The sequence below is a fragment of the Euprymna scolopes genome, chromosome 15 (genome assembly GCF_053919585.1).
Source record: "Euprymna scolopes isolate OS-2025 chromosome 15, ASM5391958v1, whole genome shotgun sequence".
In the NCBI taxonomy this organism is placed as follows: domain Eukaryota; kingdom Metazoa; phylum Mollusca; class Cephalopoda; order Sepiida; family Sepiolidae; genus Euprymna; species Euprymna scolopes.
The window spans coordinates 123,191,442-123,217,110 of record NC_136496.1 but is presented as its reverse complement, the minus strand read 5'-3'; positions in this window follow the sequence as shown (position 1 = coordinate 123,217,110).

Here is a 25,669-nt window from a genome sequence, read left to right as displayed (position 1 = left end):
TATCACGCCCCGCTCCCATTGGCTAATTAATTTTTATTATTTTTCACTTTTTGACCAGATGGGTACATCGAGCCTATGCGTAGTGACGCGTTGACACATTTTGTCTGTGACAGACGACGAATAAAATCCGGTTGAAAGTTTATTACTTTCTTTATAAATCCCTCCAAATAAATTATAGACGCCATTTTGAATGTAAAAAAAAAAAAAAAAATGCGGGAACTTTTCTTATTTTTAAAAATTAAAATGAAATGTATTATATTGAAAGTATTATTATTAAAAAAAAAATGAAATAAAAAATGCTCGCCTAAATGTAATAAAATCTGTTTAAAAAGGAAAAATAATAAACTGATGAGAGTGAGAGGACTGCATGAATAGAGGAAAAATACATATTTGAGAGAAGCATTTCGTTTGGAATAAATGTAATCATATTGTAAAAATGGGTGAAATGTGCACAAAGTTTTGTGATAAACGCGTTAAGAATGGTGTTGAGTGGTAAATGTAAAGGATTTGTTTAAAAATGTTGGGTCATTTTCCTATTGGATCTGAAGTTGAACAAAAAAATACGATCATTGAATTATATATATTAAGAATTCAAATATTTAGGCACAATATATGTTTACGGAGATCCAATGGTGTGAGAAATATAAAATTGGTTTGACGTGAGAATGCGAACTGTTAATTATATTTTGTTCTGTTATGGTCATACATATTTGTGAATAAAAAACACGCATGCACACACATTCTTACATATTTCTCAATATACACAAACGCATGGTCTTACGTATTTGTAAATATACATACACACATGGTCGTACATATTTGTAAATATACATGCACACATGGTCGTACATATTTGTAAATATACACAAACACATGGTCGTACATATTTGTTAATATACATGCACACATGGTCGTACATATTTGTAAATATACACAAACACATGGTCGTACATATTTGTTAATATACACATCCGTACGGTCGTATATGTTTGTGTATACATACACACACATATTTTCATATATTTATCAATATACACACATGCATGGTCGTACATATTTGTTAATATACACACACACACGCATATCCGTACATATTTTTAATATACGCATACGCATATTCGTACATATTTGTAAATATACATACACTACTAATCGCTCATATTTGTTAATATAAACACGCGTAGTCCTACACACTTGTGGATATACACACAGGAATGGTCGTACATATTTGTGAATATACGTACACGCATGGTAATATATAATTGTAAATATACGTGTACGCATAATGGTGCCTATTTGTGAAATCACACACACATGGTTGTACATTTTTGTGAATATAAACACACGCATGATCGTATATGTTTGTGAATACACACATACACATGGTCGTATATTTTTTTTTCGAATATACATACACACGTGCTCGTATATGTTTATGAATATACACATACGCATAGTCGTACCCATTTGTAAAAATACACACATGTATGGTCGTATACATAGGTCAATATACACATATTCATGGTCGTATATCATGTGCATATTCACACGCGCATAGTCGTACGTATTTGTGAATATACACATACGCATGGTCGTACATTGTGGTGCATATACTTACACGCATGGTCGTATGTATTCGTGGATATACGCACGCGCGTAGTTTATATATTTGCTAATATATACACATGCATAGTAATATATAATTGTGAATATACACGTACGCATAGTGGTACATATTTTAGTATAAACGCGTTCTCGTACACATTTGTAAATATAAATACACGGATTGTCGTAAATATTTGTAAACATACATTTACGCTTGGTCGTACATATTTGTGAATACACACACGGATGGCCGTTCATATTTGGTAGCATACACATACGCATGGTCGTACAAATTGTTGATTTTACACGCACGCATTTTTGTACATGTTTATGAATATATACACACTCATGATCGCACATATTTGTGAATATACACGCACACGTTGTTGTGCATACTTATTAATATACACAATCGACTGGTCGTACATATTTGTGAATATTCGCACACACGTGATCATACATTTTTTTTACACAGTTTTCACCACTTATCAAGGCCCGGAAGCCACTCAGGGATAAGGGTTATTGCAAGTACATTACGTTAGTGTGGAGATTTGATGAAGTGTTTACTTAAGGGGGCGGTTCATTAGGAATTTGTTAACGTTGGACTTGAAGACATCCAAGTTGTTGTCCGGTGGGAAGCAGGCAGACGGAACAGAGTTCCACAGGCGTGCAGTTCTCAGAAAGAAGCTTTGTTCATGGAATCCACGTTTTGATTTAGGCACAGATATAGAGTGGGGGAAATTTTTCACAGTGGATTCAGCTAGACGGGTGTTTTTCATGAAAGATTGGCGAGGGGGGACCGGAGATTGGAGTTCATACGAGCACCTGCCATGGAAATAACGATAATAAGATAAATAACATAATAAGATAATAAACACACACATGTGTTCGTACATTTTTGCTCACTTACACACATTACTGTACATTTTTGTGACTTTCCATATCCGCATGGTCGTACATATTTGTGAATATACACAAGCATACTCGTACGTATTTGTGAATATACACACACGAATCGTCGTACATATTTGTAAATATACACACGCATACGATCGTACATATTTTTAAGTATACACACACGCATGGTCGTACATATTCGTGAACATACACACACGTATACACACCGAGACACACAAGTGCTTTTGCCCACGTTTTGTACACTGAAGCACCTACATTGTCCCATCCGGTCTCGTGGTATTTTCGCTGCTTTTGTTAGAACCCAGATGATTTTAGACGTAGGCGACCGGTAATGCTTTCTCCTGGTTCCTGTCGCAAGTAGGTATTACCTGTGGTTTTTAACATCCTGAAAATTTCGGAAGTGATATTTAAACAAGTGTTTGGCGGAGAAGTAATATTCTGTGTGTTTCGCAAGTGCACTGGCTACATGCCTTGGAATGTGGACTATATTAATAATACTGATTCTGAAGTATTTTCTATTCGATTGAATATTATAGTCTTTTAAATTCTAATGCCGCAGGCGGGCGCTTTCGCTGTCTTCAGCACAGAAGTATAAATGGTATATTGAATGAGTAAACCCACTTATTATAGTTCCTCGTGTTATCTTAACAAATAGTTCACTGGCCATGTTTGCTTTAGCGAGTGTATTTTTTGTCTGAGAACCAACAGATTTCAGTCTACCCCACAGAGAGCTGTTGTGTTTAGTGCAACAGAAACATTTAAATATGGTTGGAGGTTTAGTACTAGCGGTGAGTTTAGTTTTATGGGTCAACATGGGAGTAAATAATTTTAACGGAGTTGAAATATAATTCATGTGGACTCTGTTCCGGAAGAAAGTGTTTATCTAACAGTTTTACGAATAAACTATTTACATTTGTTCTGTTGTATCAAAGGATATGTCTATTCCTGTTTATTATATATGATACTCAATGAGGCTGCAAGGTTCGGTGAAAAATTACGGAGGAGGAAAAGAATCAGTATTTACTTTAGAATTTACTTTGTATACTACTAGCAGTTCAACCCAGCTTTGCTCAGACCCTATGTACTGCTCATAACTTTATGTGCATATATATATATATATATATATATATATATATATATATATATATATATATATATATATATATATATATATATTGGGATCTAGTCTAGCGGCACTGATGAGTTGTGATACAACGAAACAGGACTATATGTCGATGACTACAAATATATTTTATAAAGCCCCCCTCTTTGGGTTGAGCACTGTCGTAAATAATCTCACTCGCTACTTAATTTGTCTGAAAAAATGCGAAGCTCGCGGTTTGTTTACAAACAAACGTTTGAGCACTTTACGAGTAGCGGACGGATGTTTATTTAAATAGACATTCGGACAGATTAGTTGCGGGCATCGCTTCCGTGGTCAAAGGGTAGAACTGTCATCACGACGGTTCTAGGTTCGATCCTCGGCTTGGGATAGGTGCTAGTCTAGCGGCACTGATGAGTTGTGATACAACGAAACAGGTCTGTATGTCGATGACTACAAATATATTTTATATATATATATATATATATATATATATATATATATATATATATATATATATATATATATATATATATATATACTAGCATAGGTGCCCGGCGTTTCCTGGGTGTTTGCAGGTGTGTGTTGAGCAAAAAAAAAAAAAAAAAAAGTGGTAGTAGGAAGGCAGGCTCGAACCGGTACCGCGAAGGAGGAAAAGAACGAGGAAAAAACGTGACGCCTTTGCTATTACGACCACCGCCACACTAGAAGTGACGTAGGTTTAAATTAAGGCTAGACAATCGAAAAGAGGGGATGACTTTCGAAAATACCGGCGAAAAAAGCGACGCCTCCCTATAGAAAAGTACCCAGTTGAGGGTGAAGAAATGAATGTTTTAGCCAATTTTTCGGTATTTGTCGTTTGAAGGGTCGAGCTTAAAAACGATTTTAGGCAGACATGCAAACATACATACATATATTTATTACAAATTTTCGACCCAAACATATGACAAAGCTTGCCTATCTCTGAATACTCTTTATATAAAATTTCAAATGCTTAGACCAGAAATTGTCTGAGTAATTTGGTAGAAACTACAGAAGTTAAAATTTTACTTTGACCCTTATTACGACCCCTTAACATTTATTTTTTGGGCTCAAATCAAGTTATTAAGTTAGATCCATGTCCAAGGAACCTATATCTAAAATTTCAATTGTTTATACCCAAAATTGGCGGAGATGTTCGTAGAGTTCTCAAAGGTTAAATCGCTGAATTTTGACCTCTTAACAGCCAAATTCCTGGCCGAAAACTGATTACAAAGATTTTCCCAAACTTCAGTACCCTGTATATCAAATTTCGAGTCTGTAGACTGAAAATTGACAGAGTTATTGCGTAGGAAAATGTACACAGACAGACACACAGACACACAGATACACAGACACATTCACTTTTATAGATATACTAGCATGGGTGCCCGGCGTTTCTCGGATGTTTGGAGGTGTATGCTGAGCAAAAAAACAAACAAAAAAGCGGTCAATTTTTTTAACTTTGAACCCTATTATGACCCCTTAACATTTATTGCTTTGGGCTCAAATACAATTATTAAGTTAGATTCATGTCCAATGAACCTATATCTAATATTTCAAGTGATTACACCCAAAATTGTCGGAAGAGTTTGGTAGAGTTCTTAAAGGTTAAGTTGTTTAACTTTGACCCTTTAACAGCCAAATTTCTGGTTGGAAACCGATCACAAAGATTTTCCCAAATCTCAGCACACTGTATATCAAATTTCGGGTTTGTAGACTTAAAATTGACAGACTTATTGCGTAGGGAAATGTGCGCGCGCGCACACACACACACACACACATACACACACACACACAGACTCATTCACTTTTATATATATACTAGCAGTTCCGCCCGGCTTTGCTAGGGCCCTATGTACTGTTCATAAGTTTATGTGCATATGTATATATCAAAAAGAGTGAATATGTAAAGTAATGCCTTTCTGTATAATAATCTTCCTTAACTACCATAGAGAAAAGACAGATAGAAATTTTCACTTTTATAGATAGATAGATAGATAGATTGGATGCAATATATAGTTATGATTTAAAAAGTATTAAAAAAAAGACTCATGCGCCACCATCGAGAATCGAAACCAAAACGTTCAACTCACGATTTATTTTGTCTCTGCCGTCAATGACTGGGCTATGAAAACATGTTTACTGCAAGGCTAAAAATTAAAGCATGAACCAATAGCTACTATATTATGCATTCATAATGCCGGCGTTCGACCTTCAGCTGTCAAATTTCATTTTTTTTTAATTTTCACACTTTTACACCGATTTTTCCGGGCTAAAACACAAATATAAAGTTTTTCATGGATTCAAATACCTTATATATAAAGTTTCATGTCTGTAGACCAAAAACTCTAGGAGGAGTTTGGTAGGCAAAATTTGTTAAACAAACATATACATAAATATATATGGAAACAATTTTGTGTTTACTGTAAACATTTTACGCAAATATTATGCAAGTATAAATCATGTAGACTATCTGCATGAATATAATTACACGTAATAGTTAACTAAAGATATGCCATAAGAAAACCGAAAAAAAACTAATAGGGAATTAGTTAAAATGAATGTTTAAAAGAATATGCAAATTAGCTAGATCTTTTGCTAGTGAATGCAATTCCACAACCCATAGATAAGAAAATTGTATTTTCTTTTTAAATAAATACAAAAGAGGGGTTTTAATATGAATATCAATACACACGAAAGAAAAACGAAGTTATAGGAGTATATATATATATATTAAATAGTTTGACTAATGTTCAGGTATCCTACATTTACAATTCCAAGTATTTGGACCCAAAATTGGCGGAGGAGTTTGGTAGAGTCTGAAAATGTCAACTCTTTCAGCTATGACTTCTAAACTGATTAAAAAGTTGCTGCATGTCTGAATAGCCTTTATGTAAAAATTTTAAAATGTTTAGACCCAAAATTTTCTAAATAGTTTGCTAGAGACCGCAACGTTCAAATCTTTGAAACTTTGATCCCTGGTAGCAAAATTTTCGGCCAAAAAAACGACTAAAAAGCTTGCCCTATATCTGAATACACTTTATGTACAATTTCAAATTGGCTGAGAGGTCAAAAATCTTTTAACTTTGACCCTAATTTTGACCCCTTAACATTTATTGTTTTGGGCACAAATCAAGTTGAAAAGTTTGATCCATGTCCAAGGCACCTATATCTAAAATTTCAAGTGTTTAGACCCAAAATTGTCGGAGGAGTTAGGTAGAGTTCTCAAAGGTCAAATCGTTGAACTTGGACATTTCATATCAATAGACCAAAAACTGACATAGAAGTTTTGTAGGCAATTTTGTTTAAACAAAAATATATACATATACATAAATATCATTTTTGTTGGCATTGTAGAGGGTCTGTATATGTTTAGGCAGCAGTTTATCAAATAATGATTTTATTCTCCGCCTAAATACGATTTCAGCTGGGGAACAGGCATCTGGTTTGTTCGGATTTTTCCGTTATTCTATAGACCTGCAGGAACTTTTCTGCCAGTGTGCCAAACGCCTTTTTTTAAACGCCCTTTTTAGCGTGTCGACGAAGCGTTCGGTCTGGCCCTTACTCCTGGGGTTGTACTTGGGGGTGGTAATATTCTTAACTTTGTACGTTTCGCAGAATTCTCTAAACTCTGCTGAGACAATCCACAACCCCAAAACGAGCAAACAACTCTAATAAAAAAATTCGTCGTCGTTTTTTTTTTTTTTGCATCTCAGGATTTCTGGTCATTTCGAGTAGCTGTCTACGACTATCAGGTATAAAAAATCATCTATTGGCGCCGCGTAGTCAATGTGGATCCTCGACCATGGTTGTTCAGCTTTAGGCGAATGTTTATGTGTTATAGGTGGAGCCTTGGCAGCCAAAGCACAGCCTTTTCACGAATTCACTATGTTGATAATGTCTTGGTCCATCGCTGGCAGTAAACGAAATTTCTCATCAGGCTTTTTATCCGGTTTATTACTGGATGCCCCATGTGAAAATCTTTGAGAATCCTTTTTTGAAGAGTTTTGGGTATGACAACACTTCCACCGTATAGCAGCATTTCGTCGCAAACAGAAAAAATGTCTGAAACTGTATCACCCAGTGTTAACTTCTGCTTAATGGGTTGGATGATATCGTCATTCACGGATTCTGCCTTAATTTCCTGAAGTGTGACCGGTTATTCGCGGTTAATATTATTTATTATGGGGTTCAATTCACTATTAATACGTAGTGCCGCGATTACTGAGTCTTCCAGAGGGTCAATTTAGGCAGGAATTGGTGTCAACAGACCGTCTGAATGTGCCAGTTGTTTTGAGGAGAGGCATTCTATTCAAAATTATAATTTAGAAGAATAGTTCCCCATCTTAATAGTCGGTTCGCCATGAATGTGGGAAGTCCCTTTTTTATCCAAAAATGGATATCAAAGCTTATGATCGGTTTGTAGATAAAATACCTTCCGTACAGGAACTGCTGGAATTTCAAAATTGCAAATATAATGCCTAGTCCTTCTTTCTCGATCTGAGAATAATTTTTTTTTCTGCTAGAAGCAGAGTCCGGGCTTCGAAAGCGATTGGCTGCTTCGAGCCACCTAGCATTCTTTGTAACATGCGCGCGCCAATGCCATATTGGCTAGCATCGCTAGCCACTATTATATCCAACTTCGGATTAAAATGAGCTAGGAACAATTTTGAAGTAAGGATTTTTTTATTCCTTGGGATCATGTCTGGCAATCCATTGTCCACTCCCAAGTTTTATCCTTCTTTAACAATTGATTAAGTGGTGCACACAATTTATGCATGTTAGGGATAAACCCTTGGTTATAATTTGCCAAGCCTAAAAAGCTTTGTAATTGTGCTATGTTTTCCGGTGACATCATTTCTCTAATAGCAGTCGCCCTGTTTGGTTCCTGGCGTCTGCCATCTTCATCAATGCTATGTCCTACGTACTTTATTTTTTGTAAAAAGAATTCACACTTGTCTTTTTTACCTTAAACCCATAATTTTGTATTCGACTGAATACTTGTCTGATATGGTTTGCGTGCTCATCCCCGCTTTTTCTCGCTATAATGATGTCATCTAGATACGTGATGGCGGTGTCCTGGTCGCTCAGCATGGCATCCATGACTTGCTGGAATATTGCGGGTGCTACCTTTATCCCAAAAGTGAGCCTTTCGTATCTGTACAAACCCCGATGAGTATCAATGCAGAAGACGTTAGCGCTTTTGTCGTTTACAGGTATTTGTAAGAAAACGTCGCTCAGGTCGATCTTTGAGAAGAACTTGTCGCCATTTAATTTCGTGAACACTTCCTCTGGGCTGGCTAATGGATAGTGAAGGTCTTCTAACGACCAATTGAGTCCGGGATCGCCATGAGTTATAGTTTATATGGACAATAGATTAGTCCATTTGGAGGATGGTTCCTCCAAAACAAAAAGTGAGAATGTGTGTGTGTGTGTGTGTGTGTGAAAGAGAGAGAGAGAGAGAGAGAGAGAGAGAGAGAGAGAGAGAGAGAGAGAGAGGGGACACATCTCAACCTATATACTCAACTGATTTTTGATCTACAGACTTGAAATTCAGTATATAGGATATTTAGACATGTGGAAAACTAACCCGTTTTTATCTGAAAAAAGTACTGTTAAGGGGTTAAAATTAAAAATTTGGTACATGGGAGTCATCGGATTTTATGTCTGCTAACTATTTCACGACTGCACATGCGTGAATAGTTCACATTCAAATTACTTATGTTAAGAGTAATTAGTTTGAAAACACCTTTTAAACATCGTGTCACGTTTGTCTAATGGTTATCGTACTTGACTCACTGTCTTTAGAATTGGTTTCGTTCTAAGCTCAAGATTTTTTTTCACTTTAAAGAAGTGAACTGTTTTAAAAGAAAACATAATACTCGCAGTTTTTTCATTTTTATTTTACTTCATTTTTTTTATAAGAAATATAACGTTACGTTTAATACTGGGCAATGCCGGACACATTTTAAATATTTTTAGCTTTTGCTATAGGTATAGCTAAATTTCATAGTGTTTTATTTTTTTTTTTTTACACAGTGATCACCACTTATCAAGGCCCGGAAGCCACTCAGGGATAAGGATTATTGCAAGTACATTACGTTAGTGTGGAAATTTGATGAAGTGTTTACTTAAGGAGGCGGTTCATTAGGAATTTGTTAACATTGGACTTGAACACATCCAAGTTGTAGTCCGGTGGGAAGCAGGCAGACGGAACAGAGTTCCACAGGCGTGCAGTTCTCAGAAAGAAGCTTTGTTCATGGAATCCGCGTTTTGATTTAGGCACAGATATAGTGGGGGAAATTTTTCACAGTGGATTCAGCTAGACGGGTGTTTTTCGTGAAAGATTGGCGAGGGGGGACCAGATATATATATATATATATATATATATATATATATATATATATATATATATATATATATATATAGAGAGAGAGAGAGAGAGAGAGAAAGAGATAATATTTTGATCATAACCGAGAGACCACGCGAAATATATCAGCTGTTTACGACAGATTTGCAAATCGGGACAAATGTAACCGTTTCTGATATCTAGACAGACTAACAGACCCCTGTTACAGTTTTTCTGGGATATATATATATATATATATATATATATATATATATATATATATATATATATATATATATTATATATATAAAGCTGAACGTGTGTGTGTGTGTGTGTGTGTGTGTGTGTGTGTGTGTGTGTGGTCAGGAATAGGCTCCTATATGATTGACTATTTTTAAAAAAAACTGATTACATATAATGATAGAAGATGTATCGAGGATCAGGAATGGGTATGTTTGATCTGGCAGAACGTTGGTTCATAAAAATTGTTGGGTCTGCGTTCGCGCCTGACCCCCAAAGTATGGAAATAAAAAATGAAAAAAAGAAAAAAACTTTTACAAGTGTTTTTGATATAAATGTACATAATAATACTTTGATAAGTATGTTTCAACTTAAATAGGGATGGTATAATAAAATTGTGTGATCTGCGTTCGGCCTGTACTCCATGGAAATTTGGCACAAACTTTAACAAAGACTTTTCATATCTATTTGCGTAAGTATACTTTGATAATTACGTTTCAGTTTGAAGAAATATGGTCTAATAAAATTATTGGGTGTTCGTTCGTGCCTGACCTCCATAGAATGTAAATATGTCACAAAGTTTAACAAGGTTTTTTAAAAGGGGCGAGGGTCCACAATAATACCTTAAATTTAATCTTAATTCACGTTAGCTTTTATTTATTTTTTGAGTTCAATCATATTGTGTCGAATAAATTCACGTTCTTATTAAAGTGAAAGTAAAAAAAAAAGTCGGAACTTTAAACAATTCTCGACACAAATTTTGCATAACTCTGTTTTTTTCCTTCTCCACTTGCACGTGGGACTCTTTCAAAAATAGATAAAGAATAAATAAATAAGAACGTTACTGTTAAGCTTTTTTTGTCAGTATACTAGAAGGAATTCAGTTGATTACAACCCTTTCTGCGTGTTCTTTACATTACAATAGTACAACCCTGAATCCGACGGCACAACACTGTAAAACTGAAACGAAGCTATTCTGCTTGAAAAGGGCGCCATTTTCTTCTTATTCATATTCATATCGATTCTTAGCTTTAAAAACTAAATTTATTACGTGTTTAGCTTTTTTAATATCCGAATTTGCTGTTTCGGATTATTTTACTAAAGTAAGTAAAGCTTCATTATTTTTAAAAACTGTTTTTGTTTCTTTGTTTTTCGATATTTCGTCGATATTATTTCGTAAGAGTGTTTAGCAGAAAAGCCAACAAACGACTACCCGAAAAAATAAATATGCAAGAAATAAATGTTACCATAGTCAACAAAAGTTCAGCTCATGTTTTTTTTTGTTTTTGAATAGTTTTTAATGTTCTTTACTTGAAATAATTTCAGCGAACCGAAATTAAAACGAAATTTGAGGCGATAACTACTTAAATGAATTTTTATATAAACTACACATGCCATAATCGAATATTTCTTAAGCTCAAAATAACGGAAAACATTAAAATATGTTTATAAACATTCCTTACGTTGACGGAACTCTCTTAAATTGTTAACACAGAATGATCAGGTGCCCCTCCTTCAAATTGAAAACGAGGCTCTCCATTTCAAAGTCGCTGCCATTTTGATTTTTTTTTAAACCGATCCGTGAATTAAAAAAATAATTTTTTACAAACTACTTAAAAATACAAACCAATGAACTTTTCTACCATAAAAGTAACTTTTATTGACTATGGTAACATTTATTTCTTGTATATTTATATTATTATATATATAACATTTTCTCTTTGTAAGGAAACATCATTTTGTTGGTAACTCTTGGCTACGAATTGAAACAAAGTTGATATAGAAAAAATATATTTTTTCGCGAAAATTATCTTTACTTTCATCATATTTTTCTTAGGGTAAAATTTTTGAGTATCAAAACCTATCTCTTTACAACCCTCTCCTTGTCATAACCTATCATACTTTCATCAATCACAGTCTGTAGGCTGTTTTTGAACCCAGTCAACGACGGGTACTTCTGCTAGTGTATATATATATATATATATATATATATATATATATATATATATATATAGAGAGAGAGAGAGAGAGAGATATGGATAGATAGATAGATAGATAGATAGATAGATATTATTTTGATGTAACAGAGACCACGCGGAATGTATCAGGTGTTTACGACAGATTTGCAAATCGGGACAAATGTAATATATATATATATATATATATATATATATATATATATATATATATATATATATATATATATATATAGAGAGAGAGAGAGAGAGAGAGAGAGAGAGAGAATAAGAGAAATTGAAACAAAATGCGGATAGATAGTTAGATAGATGGATATTATTTGGACTCGACCGAGAATCCACGTGAGATTTATTATCTGTTTACCTATGGGCATAAAAACACTAACTGACCATGTGGCTAACAATCAGATATGAACATAACATTTGCAAAGTCTCAAATGTCTCGCAATCGCAATATGAAACCTCGTATCCAAGAAGACATTACTATTTAAAAGACGTCATCTTATTTTTTTGTGCGGCTTTTTGATTTTAATTAAATATTTTCATGTGCCATGCCTGTCGTTTGGAGCATGGATATATGCACCTAACCAAACGTGCATCATTGCACATGCTTACACGTGTCATGTAAATGAACCATATGACTATGGCAAAGGAAGGGTAAGACCCCCATGTGCGATAAATGCGCCTGTGGTAAACACTGGAGAAAGTATGGTAGATGTCACTTTCTATGACATTTGAAACCACCTTCACAAAAATAGACAGGAAAATCTGCTTTACAAAAAACCAAAAAACAGGATGTGTCATGAGAAGATCACGTTGATAATTCATACAACGAACAAAAGTTTTTTTTTTTTGTGTTGACTGATTCGGTTTCGCTAAAATGACGACATATTTCATGCGTGTAGGTCATGCGACTCCAGCTACAATTTAATCAAATAATTTATTCACTTACAAAAGCTGAACACGTTTTCTAAAGGGATTTTTTCAATTGAAAACCTGTTTTCTGGCACGAATACACCTCGACTCTAATCGCTGGAAAGAACAAACAAAAGCAAAAATAAATCTTACACTAGTTTAGCATAAACGCAATTCTATCGAAGTTGACCTACGGTTTAGCGACACAAAACAGGATTCAGGGTTATTTCTGGTTTGGAGATACATTTTACTTCTCACCGATGCGATAGAGACTGTAATTTGAATTAAAACCTTCGCGGGGCCATTTTTTAATAGGTTTAGAATTAACCTCTTTCTATTCTGCAGTCGGAACATCACATTACGCGTATATTGATGACTTATAAGAAATTTTCATAGAAGGGCAATCCCTGTTGAAAAAGGTTATAACAATATTTTTGTTTTTAGATATTTACTATTTTTACGTACAGACACTAGTTTTATGCTTTCGCAATATACAGTGTAGAAATGATAATTACTGCTGTTGAATGTGAACCCAATTGCAAAACTATATATATATATATATATATATATATATATATATATATATATATAAATTCCACAGCCAAACAACGTCGCAGCCCACAAAAGCAATGGCAATCAACGAACCGGAAGTCCACTTGCATGCGAGGCAAGCACTCTCTTAACCGAGCAACTTCCCCCCCCCGCACACAATAAATTCTATTAACTAACACAGATAAAGCAAACCGCGCCGAAATCCGACTGTGAAATCGATCTACTTCGTCTCGACAGGGGATGCGGTCATTCAACCAGCTAATAACCCCAAGCCGATGTCTCACAAGTAGGAGTTTCAACTCAAAAGGACGATGCCATCCAGCAATGCTAACTTAGTGAGCAATTAATGATAGGGGTTTCAGAATGTGAGAGATTATATATAATAAATTCCACAGCCAAACAATCCTGTGTTTGGATTTGTCTAACTGATGGGTCCAAATGAGGGCGAAACTCGCGTCTTGAACTTTTGGTTCGTTGATTGTCATTGCTCTTGTGAGGTGCGACGTTGTTTTTGCAATTTTCTACCTATATAAGAGCCAAGTACGTCCTAGGATAGAGTACCGTTGATATATCGTGACAGGAGCTGCTAGAAGAACTTATCCTGCCTTGACAGAGTTCAAAATAAAATCCGTAGACTAGTGGAGGATGCCCCTGAAACCTCTTGCCAACAGAAGAGACTGTTTTATCGTTATTTTCATGGTATGTATTTGTCTGAGCTCTAATCTAAGGTCCCGTCTTGCCAAACTTTTACGAAAAAAAAAATCGTCTCTCTGAAACCACTATCAATATTTTCCCCACTCTTTAACCTAAACATAGATTCTATGAACAAAACTTTTTTCTTAGAACTGCACGCCTGTGGAACTCTCTTCCGTTTCCCTGCTTTTCAACTGACTACAATATGGTCGTCTTCAAGTCCAACGCGAACATATTCTTGATGAGCTGTTCCCTTAAGTCATCCAATTTACCAAATTTCCACTACGAACGAGTAATACGATATTGCCTCATTGATTACAATACAAACCCTTATCCTTGAATGGCCTCAGGGCTTTGACAAGTGGTAACTCCTTTGTGAAAAAAATCAGATTTCGTGGCTAATGTAAAGTAGAAAGTAATCCGACATTGAAAAGAGAAAGAAAGGTGTCACAGTAATATTAGGAAGCCAATACCACCTGCAAAATACAAGCAGCTAATTTAACAAGCAAATACATTTGTACGGCCTTGCTAAGATTCATGAAGGCGGTATTCCATTAAAATCCATTCTCATCACTCAGGGTTCAACGTGCCATTCCTGAGCCGATTTCTGGTAAATATAATCACTCCACTCATCCTACGTCAAGAATTCAACTCATTTCGTAATAATCAACAATGCTCCCAATCATACTAACTAGGCGGTGACTTTGTGTGTAGTGAGTCTGCTAACGAAATTACCCGCTTTCGAAATTCCAACTGTGGTACGGGATAAGCTAACTTCAGATGAAGGAACCCACTTGTATCGCAATTGACAATATAATGGATATGTTGACCTTCTGTGTAGAAATTACATACATCATAATTGGAAGAATCTGATATATATATATATATATATATATATATATATATATATATATATATATATATATAGTAATTTATAAAATATATATGGCGATTAAGCTACACTGAATATTCTGCGTTTCATCCACTATAGGATTCACTATAGGATTCGTCAGGCTTATGCGCATAAGCCTGACGAATCCTATAGTGGATGAAACGCAGAATATTCAGTGTAGCTTAATCGCCATATATATTTTATAAATTACTAACTAGCTCTACCTACGTATTGAGCAATTTTGACGTAAATACTTAAAGTTTACGCATAAATCTATACTTTCGTATATTAGGTTTATGTGAGTAAATGAAGTATATATATATATATATATATATATATATATATTGGTAGGAGGAAAATCTGGTAATGGGATTACCATTGTCCCCAGTACTAACCAATGCATATATGGAATACATTGAGGAAATGGAAACAATCTGCCCTTATATTATAGAGAGAGAGTGGAGAGTAAGACGACTCAGAGAAGCAGTATATATGCTGGAATACGATCAACTAAACTTACAATAGATTTTAACACTATATAAAAGCTAGTAATATATATAACACTATATAAAAGCTAGTAATTATAAATAACACAATATAAAATCTAGTAATATATATATATAACACTATATAAAAGCTAGTAATTATAAATAACATATATAATGTCAGGAGGTCTGCTAGTATAGCAATAAATAATGATATTTACGTCTAGAAACAAAATCCTAAAATGTCTACTTGAGTTGTCCGTAAGGACTCGTGGCGCAGTGGATAGAGTACTTGGTAAAATTTAGTTGTAAAATTTACACTTTTGAAAGTTGGAAGTTGAAAGTTCAATCCTCAGTGCAGCGACCCTAAAATACAATTGCGAATTACTCAAGAATTCTATCCAGTCATGGCGGAATGAGAACATACTGCCCATAGTGAATAAAAGGAAAGGCTCGAAATTCCGTGCAGATTTCAGAGTCAGACAGAAAGATTCCTGAGTTCGGACAAGATACACTTGAAAAAAGTCGGAGGTTACATCGGCAGAAACGTTGTGCAAATAACAGATGAGGACAGTAATCTAAAGAATTCAAATGGTATGAATTATCACTCCTCATCTCAAACATTCAGAACAATAGTAATGTTGAAATTAAAGGCTAATATCAGAGATAAAAATTTTATATGTACAATTATATGATGTGTTACCAATTTGTTAAGTACGTTATTTAATGGCCACTCAACATTTTTCAACCAATGAAAATCTAGCATGTTTTTTTTTTTTTTTTTAAATTAATACACCTTATAAAAACACCTGATCAACAAAATCAGAGTTCCGGGTGACACTTGCAGCAGTCCTTGACTCTCACCAAGAAACATCCACTGAAGTATTAGCCTCCTCCCTCTTTTTGCCAAAATATTTGAGTCCATAATTAATCAAGTTCTAGTCCACCACCTTACAGTTGCTAAACTTCTGTTCAACCAACATTATGAATTTAGGCAAGCCCGTTCTACTGCTGATATTCTAGCTGTAATCTCTGAACGTATATACCATGCACTTTTTAAGGCAGGCAAGGGGAGAGCAGTAGACCTAGATATATCTAAGGCTTTGGACAGGGTATGGCACGATGGTCTTCTCAGGAAAATTAGATCCTATGGTATTATTGGACGAATACTCAACATAATTAAATCCTCATTAAATAATAGAAAAATCTAAGTTTCTTCGATGGTCGTATGTCTAAACAATGATATAAAATGGACTGTCATGTAAGCTTCAACCTCTATCCCATCGATGAAATGTTGAATCCCCTTGCTTGTTTTAGAAGTATTTTAATGGTGGCTGCTCCGACGAAGTACAACCTCTCGTATTCTATCGACATAATTTCCCTCGATAAACCCGACAAGCAGCAAAGTCCCACCCCTACACAGTAGATATCCCTAGATGTAAAAAAAGGCTTCTACTCTAATGGTTTCTTTCCCAGAACTGCTTGACTTTGGAATTCCCTTCCGGTTTCCTGCTTCCCAGTCTGTACTGACATGCAGAAGTTCAAGTGCAATGTGAACAGACATCTTGCTGCTCAACTCCCTACATAGTATCCCTGCAAATTATGCCCCTGATAGTAGTCGCCTATATCAAAGTGGCACTGTGCATTGTTTGGGTTGAAAATGTAATGAAAAAAAAAAGCCTTCTGCTATCTCTGCAGTAACAACTCAGTCATTCATAACGTAAACACACACACACACACACACACACACACACAAATAAAATAAAATAAACACACACACAAAGGAACTTGGAAAATAACTTTCTGACGATCTTATTAGTTTCTTATTCAAGAATTTTAAATTTTCTCAACAAAATGTAGCCTTTCGAATTATTTTTCACACACTGTAAAATTATTGATATGTAAATATATTCCCTTCTTTAACTTATGTTTTTATTCACAAAATCCTGTTGTTAAATTTAACACTTGACAAATGGTGACGCGTTCATAACATTCATTTTTTTTTTTAATTTGTATTATTCTTTCGTCATTTCATATTGTTAGTTCTTGCACTTTTCAAAGACACCGCGCTCATCAAAATTCACTATCTGCGCTACAGTTCATAAAATGATAATATAAAACTATCACGTGACATGCATTATCGTACACTAAATTTACGCTTTAGTAATGTTATGGTGCTTTCTGGTTCTTCAACATCGTATACTTTCTGACAATTCACCCAGTTAAAATTAGTTAAAAACATGCTTCATTTATATAAAGTTCTAGGTTTCGCCATTTCTGGCGAGAACAGATTTCGTACTAATATGAAGCATTCTCATGACAGTTTTCTGAGCCTTACTACTTTAGTGCTATCTTATGACAAATCAAATATATGTGTTTTTGTTTTGCGACACCATCACTAGAAGGTCCTGGATATGACCTTAAACTATATCCAGTGGTGAGGCCTTCACCACGTATGAGGAGCTCCATCTATATATTGTATGGTAACCCCCTGGAATACTAAGGGGAAACTGGAGTGTGCTACTTATTGCCCAAGGGTGACCTGAAACTGTGCAAGGCAGGGGCGTTCAGCTCCCTGGGCTGTTACACATATCTACATACTTAAATGCATACATCTAATATTCCCAAATGGTCACACCTCTACTTTAGGTTAGTCTCAGCGGTGCCTAATTTCGGTAATCTAATGTATTTTACTTTCATTGGGTGGTTTAGATTAGTTGTTCTTTGATGTATAAATATAGCATTAAAAGTGTACGGACTAGTATCCGAACCACATAATGTTTGAATGTCAAATCTTATTGGAAAATGGCTTGACTATTGGAAGGTCTGCAAAAGATGCAGCTTGACAGATCATTAAACATCTGGTAACATGATCCTTCACTAATAGCGCCAAGCATGCAGGTCACAATGTTCTATGACAAAAAAAAAAAAAAAAAAACAACAAAAAAAAAAAATAAAAAACAACAAAAAAAAAACAACAAAAAAAAAACAGACGGATGCATAAAAGCCATTAAACTATAGATTGTTATGTGGAATAAACCTCAAACAATTGCACTCATTATTGATATACGGCATGAAAGGATAAAAGTGTCGCCCTAAAGAAAACAACACCACAGTTTTATTTTTAAACTTCTATTAAAAAAATCAATTCAAGTAACTTGATTATGCAGTAGAACTGAGATCTATTCAATGTAGCTGCATTTAGCCTCAGTCACCGTCTCGATACAGGTCCGGAACAAGGGGCATGCCTGTTCCACAACCATGACCAAAGGAAGTAATCCAGCGGGTCGAGGTTAGGGAAGGTGGGGAGCCAGTTAGAGAAGGCTACAAAGTCGTAGCACTCCTTCTGAAGCCAAGCTAGGGTCTCTTTGGACTTGTGGGCCGGCCTCGAGTCCTGCTGTCACACCCAGGGTCTACCAACTGCCACCTGATTGCACCAGGGGATCACCAGACTCTCTACCACATCCAGGTACACTTTGGTGTTGACTTTCAGGCCGACTTCAGAGATGTGAGGTGGCATGATGTGGCACTAACTTGAAACCTCACCAATAACTGTGACCGGAAACTTTGTTTTCATCACATTGGGCACGTCCCTGTTATTCGTGGCAATCCAGCGATGCATTTTGAGGCTGCTAGCAATGGTCTTGTTGTCATAACTTGGATCGGCAGAGAGCATGAGTTGTAAAGCGGTGCATCTCCGATCTTGCTCGTTGAACATTGTGTCACTTTAAGACATGATAAAAGGCTCCTATCGCTCTTGGGATTTGCACGCAACTGGCCAACTAGTAGATGGTCTTCACAAAAAGAAAAAGAAAAGAAAAAAAAAGAAAACAGGTTTTCATCACACGGAAGGGGAGTCATATCGTCCTTTCTAGAGCGAGAACTTTATCCTTTCACGCTATAATCATCTCAAATGACTATGATCCATTAAAACCAACGGGAGAAGATAACAAAATATTAGGAACTCAAGAAAAATATAAAAACCACAATTGTCTATGAAAAAAATAAACATCGTATTGGTTGCTGTAGGAACTACTGACCTAATAAATAAATAAAACATCTTAAGAAATACTCAACTACAATCCCTGGAAGTTCGAGCTGTAACGAAATACAGATAACAGACAATAAAAGGAAAAATGTCTATCCTTAAAATAGCTTACGATATAAATTTAAATCGTAATGAAATTAAATGTTACCTCCAGCGTGAAGCCACTTGATCTCCTTAAACTAAGGGAAATAAAAAAGAAAAAAAACAAGCAATTTAATATGCAGATAGACAGAGCGTCTGCAAGTAATTTAAAGTTCTGTTCCATCCCTTTCATCTCTAAATTGGTAATACTCACACTCATAACGAATCTTGCACTTTATCGACACTGGTATACCATTTAGTATGAGTACCTAGGGACATACACGCACACACCTTTAAAAAAGAGCGAGGAAGCGTGTATGACAGCAGCAGTAGCAGCTGTATGCAAATGACCAAGCCCCGTGCGAAGTGACGTTACAGAAAGGAAGCAGGAAAGAAAAATATTATAAAATAAGAAAAAACGTGACTGAGAAATACAGAGATAGACGTGTTAAAACACACAGTAAGCGGACGAAGACAAAATACCACGTGTTCGACACGACAGAGGCTTGTAAAGCATAACGGAGCACGAAAATCATTTTCAACAAAAGACAATGTGTTATTCTAGAAATACCTGTAACTAAATGTCAGTTGTTTCAATAGAAAAAAAGATGTGAGTCGAAGTGTTTCCTTGTCTTTGTTTCCTTGCGACTGTCTGTAGACAACGTGTGGGCCCCGAGCGTTAACATGTAACGCTAGTGTTACACTTGCACACACACATATTCAGCTTTTTAAATGCTCCGTAAGTAAACAACCATTTCAATTTATCAGTTTCAGCTGAAAGGTAAACTTTCATTAAAGATCAAGTGAATTATCCTGATAGATATTATATTGAGGTAATACTTTCAGAGTGATTCTAGCCAAAAAGGTAAAACTCAATATTTTAAAATAGAGCAATATATAAGTTTAGTGGTTGAAGTTAAATTCTGAAAATCAAAATATAAACATATATATTCGAATTAAAAATTTTTTGTTTGACACAAGAGGGGAGTTATGTTAATTTTCTTAATGCATGGATTTTCCATTGCATATATTCTCGATATATATGGTATGAGCCATTATGGAAAACACATTATATATATATATATATATATATATATATATATATATATATATATATATATATATATATATATATATATTCAAATTAGACAAATCCAAAGGTAAAAACCATTGAACTTCAACAAGATTGTTGATAGTGCTTAATTAAAGAAGCAAGATATTATTTTATTCAATTTACAAACGTACACATGTAAAATTAAATTAAAAATTAATTTATATATATATATATATATATATATATATATATATATAGAGAGAGAGAGAGAGAGAGAGAGAGAGAGAGATTATATTTTTATTTGGTCAATGCGATTTCTAAATACAATTCATATATATATGCATATATATAAATATATATGTTTATATATATGTAAATATATATATGTATATACATATATATAAATATATATATTTATATATATGTAAATATATAAATATATATATACATATTCTGTTTATTGTACGTACATTATTGGCTACATATATGCATACATGTTTTAGTTGAGTCCTAATTCGGGGACAACACTTTATCAGATCAAAAAGTATTGCTATTGAAACGAGGGTCAAGACCACATTTGTTTTTATAAGATATTTGGGTGTGATCTATATTCCGGGGAACATTGGGGTGTATGCTTTGTGAATGTAAGCAGTAGTGCCTTTTTGGAGATGTTTCCCGTGTTAAAGCTGTCATTGATAGGGCTTCTTAAGTGATTCTTTTAGTTTGGCGGTTATTTATTACCCTTGATTTTTATTTTCCCGTATCCTTAGGTTGTTTTTATTGTTGTATATCTTTTATTGGTGGTGGCTTTAATTTCCTTTTCAGAAGTGCTATTTTTATTTATTAGTTTATTTTTATTTATTTATTTATTTATTTATTTATTTATTTATCCCTCGTTTTTTATCTGTTCATTTGTTTTTAGTTTTTTTAGTTTTCAGACTAGGGGTGAGGGGGGAGAGAAGTGTCATTTTATACGGTTAAGCCGTTGACAGTTGAGAGGTGTTAGAATTCTATTAGTCTAGAAGCTACTTTTTTGTTTTTACTACTTTAATATTCCTATATATGCTAGGTTGTTTTACTGTCCTTTCTTTACTGTTGGCGACTTCCTTTTGATAAGTTTTTATTTTTTGTTTGCTTTTATTTAGTTTTCATTTAATATATATATATATATATATATATGTATATATATATATATATATATATATATATATATATATATATATTAATTTACTTTTTATTCTTCGCTATTTGTCATTCTTCCTTTGTATTTAACTTTTCGGGTTCCTTATTTATTTACTTATTTGTTTCTATATAAGACTAGCAAAAGTACCCGTCGTTGACTGGGTTCAAAAACAGCCTACAAAAAATGAACTCTGATTTATGAAAGCATGATAGGTTATGAAAAGGAAGGATTGTAAAGAGATAGCTTCGAATTTGGGGGTATCAAAACCAAACCAAAATATGATGAAAGTAAAAATAAAATAGATAAACCCCATAATTTATTATACCATACCTGTTCACACTGAAACACTTATCACAATATTCTGTGGATCTATATTAAAAAAACCTTGTTAAACTTTGTGACATATTTCTATTCTATGGAGGTCAGGCGCGAACGAACATCCCATAATTTTATTATACCATATTTCTTCAAACTGAAGCACAATTATCAAAGTATACTTATGCAGATAGATATGAAAAGTCTTTATTAAGTTTGTGTCTATTTCGATTCTATGGAGGCCAGGCGCGAACGCAGACCCCACAATTTTATTATACCATCCCTATTTAAGTTAAAACATACTTATAAAAGTATTATTATGTACATCTATATCAAAAACACTTGTAAACGTTTTTTTTTATTTTTACATTTTTTATTTCATACTTTGTGGACCAGGCGCGAACGCATACCCCACAATTTCAATGAACCACCATTCTGCCAGATCAAACATATCCATTCCTGTGTCTCAATACATCTTCTATCATTATATGTAATCAGTTTTTTAAATAGTCAACCATATAGGAGCCTATCCGTGACCACACACACACACACACACACACACACACACACACACACACACACACACACACACACACACACACACACACACATAGGCACACATACAGAGAGGCATTCAGCTTTATATTATAGATATATGTCCTCATGATTGAGTTAGTAGTTATTTTACGTGGATATATAGGCTTATTATTAGGAATTAAGTAAATGTATTGGTAGTTATATTCTTCCCTATACAGTGACGTTTGGGGGTACTTATCGTGGCAATGGTATTTATATGTACATATGTACTAATATGTACACGTTTCTTCCTTTAATAATGAAATCACTGATAAAAGCTAGGGAACTTCCCTAACTACTTTAATTTAAAAAAAAAAGTCAAAGTCTTGTTATCTTTGCATTTCTGAAGCTATAAGCATAATTACTTCCCCAAAGTATCAACATAATGAATTCCAAAAGTGAACTTATTTCCCTATGCAAACAAAAGAAAAAAATCAAATATAACAAATTGGAAATTACTTAGCTCATTTCTTAAACTTTAGGCTATAAATTTACTTAATATAAAATATTTCTTCTATTTCTCTTTATTATTTTATTAAAAAATTTTGTGAGACTTATGAGCTTATGTATACTAATTGTGGCTGTTTATCTGCGTATATGTATGTTTCTATTTTTATATATTTTTTTCATATAATTTTTTTCGTTTTTCAGAACCGTCAAATGGATTATCAAGTATATAAAAAAAATCACATTTTTAACACCTTCTTCTTTTCGCTTTTAATCGAGGTCAAAAAGCGAGTGAAGTGTCCGAGGATATTTGTTCCGTACATGGAGAAAACTCTATAGCTGAGAGAACTGTTCGAGATTGGTTTACCAGATTCAAACACGGTAATTTTTACCTCAGTGACGCTCCTCGTTCCTGAAGACCAATCAAGATAAACGAAGACCAACACAGGGTTATTTTGAAGGAAGATGGGTGAAAAGATGAAGTTTGATTTCGCGCTGCCTTCAGTCGATGGGATTCACGCAAGAACTTGGAGCTTGGATTTCACATGAACTTATTTTTACTATTAAAATTTTTGATTTTCTTTAAAAAAAAAACTGCCGGAACTTATGCAACAACTTGATACAAACAATTGCACTCAAAGGAATAGTTAGGACCTTACAACGATCTCTCGGTGGTAGTGACTGAAATAGTGGGTGAATGTATGGCATCCGGGAGAACGACCCATCCCCAACAAAAACAAAATGATAAGAAAATGAACACACACACACACACACACACACACACACACACACACACACACACACACACACACACACATATATATATATATATATATATATATATATATATATATATATATATATATACCTGCATTCACAATTCGCACCTGTCTGCGTTTGTTTGTTTTTCTTTCTAAATCTTTTTTATATACTTCTAACTAATAAAAAGATCAGTTCCAGTCGGATGTTGGATGCTTACCAAAAACACCATTTCTATTGCAGCGACTGCCTCTGGCGCCAGACCAAATTATCAGACTGTAACCATTCAGCACGTATGACGTAACTTCTTTTCTGTGCGGCCATATTTGTCACGTGATAGAACACGCTGATACGCCAACGTAACCACAAAGAAGCTCTAAAACTGACGTGACGTACCAACAGCATCTGCATGCCGCGCACTGGGAGGAAGTTGGCCAAAGAAAAACAAAAACGCAGCAAGAACTTTAATATTCAGACTGAGGTTGGAATATAGGCCATGATCATCGCTTGCAGAATATATATTTAGCTTGATCGATTTGTTGGCAGTTTATTTCGGTAACAATCAACATAACGCGCCGCCGCGAACGGTGGAATGACACGGCTCATTCGGTGGGTGGTTATGTAAGAATAAATATTGTTGTTACAGATTTCAACCTATAAGCAACTCTCCTGCTCAACCAGAATGTTTAGTCACTTTCTACTGATCTCTGTTCATTCGTATCCTAAGAAGTTAAAATTCGCGAATATATACATCAGACAGGGTAATTTATAAATATCGCGGCCATAGAAGAACGCGAGAAAAATATATTTAGGCATTAAAAGTAGTTTCGTGTTGTTATCTTCGTTATATAATGCCAAATGAGGAATCAGTTTCAGTTAAAATCCCGCTAGTATTATGCATCTAAAATTGTAAAGCACGCGTGAAAAATGTCAACGTTATACGAGAGAAGCCGAAGCGAAACAAAATGGCCACTAAATGTCGTGTTTATCTAACAACGAAACGATGAAATTTTAACTCGAACTGATGCTTTATTTAATAATATTTATTAATAATAATATAAATAAAAATATTTATTAATAATAATATAAATTAAAAATATTTATTTATAATAATATGAATTAATAATATTTATTAAAAATATTAAAAATTAAAAATATTTATTAATAATAATAAAAATTAAAAATATTTATCCATAATAATATAAATTAAAAATATTTATTAATAATAATATAAAATAAAAATATTTTTTAATAATAATATAAAATAAAACTATTTATTAATAATAATATAAATTAAAAATATTCATTTATAATAATATGAATTAAAATATGTATTAATAATAATAAATTAAAAATATTTATTAATAATAATAAAAATTTAAAATATTTATAAATAATAATATAAAATAAAAATATTTATTAATAATAATAACAATAAAAATATTTATTAATAATAAT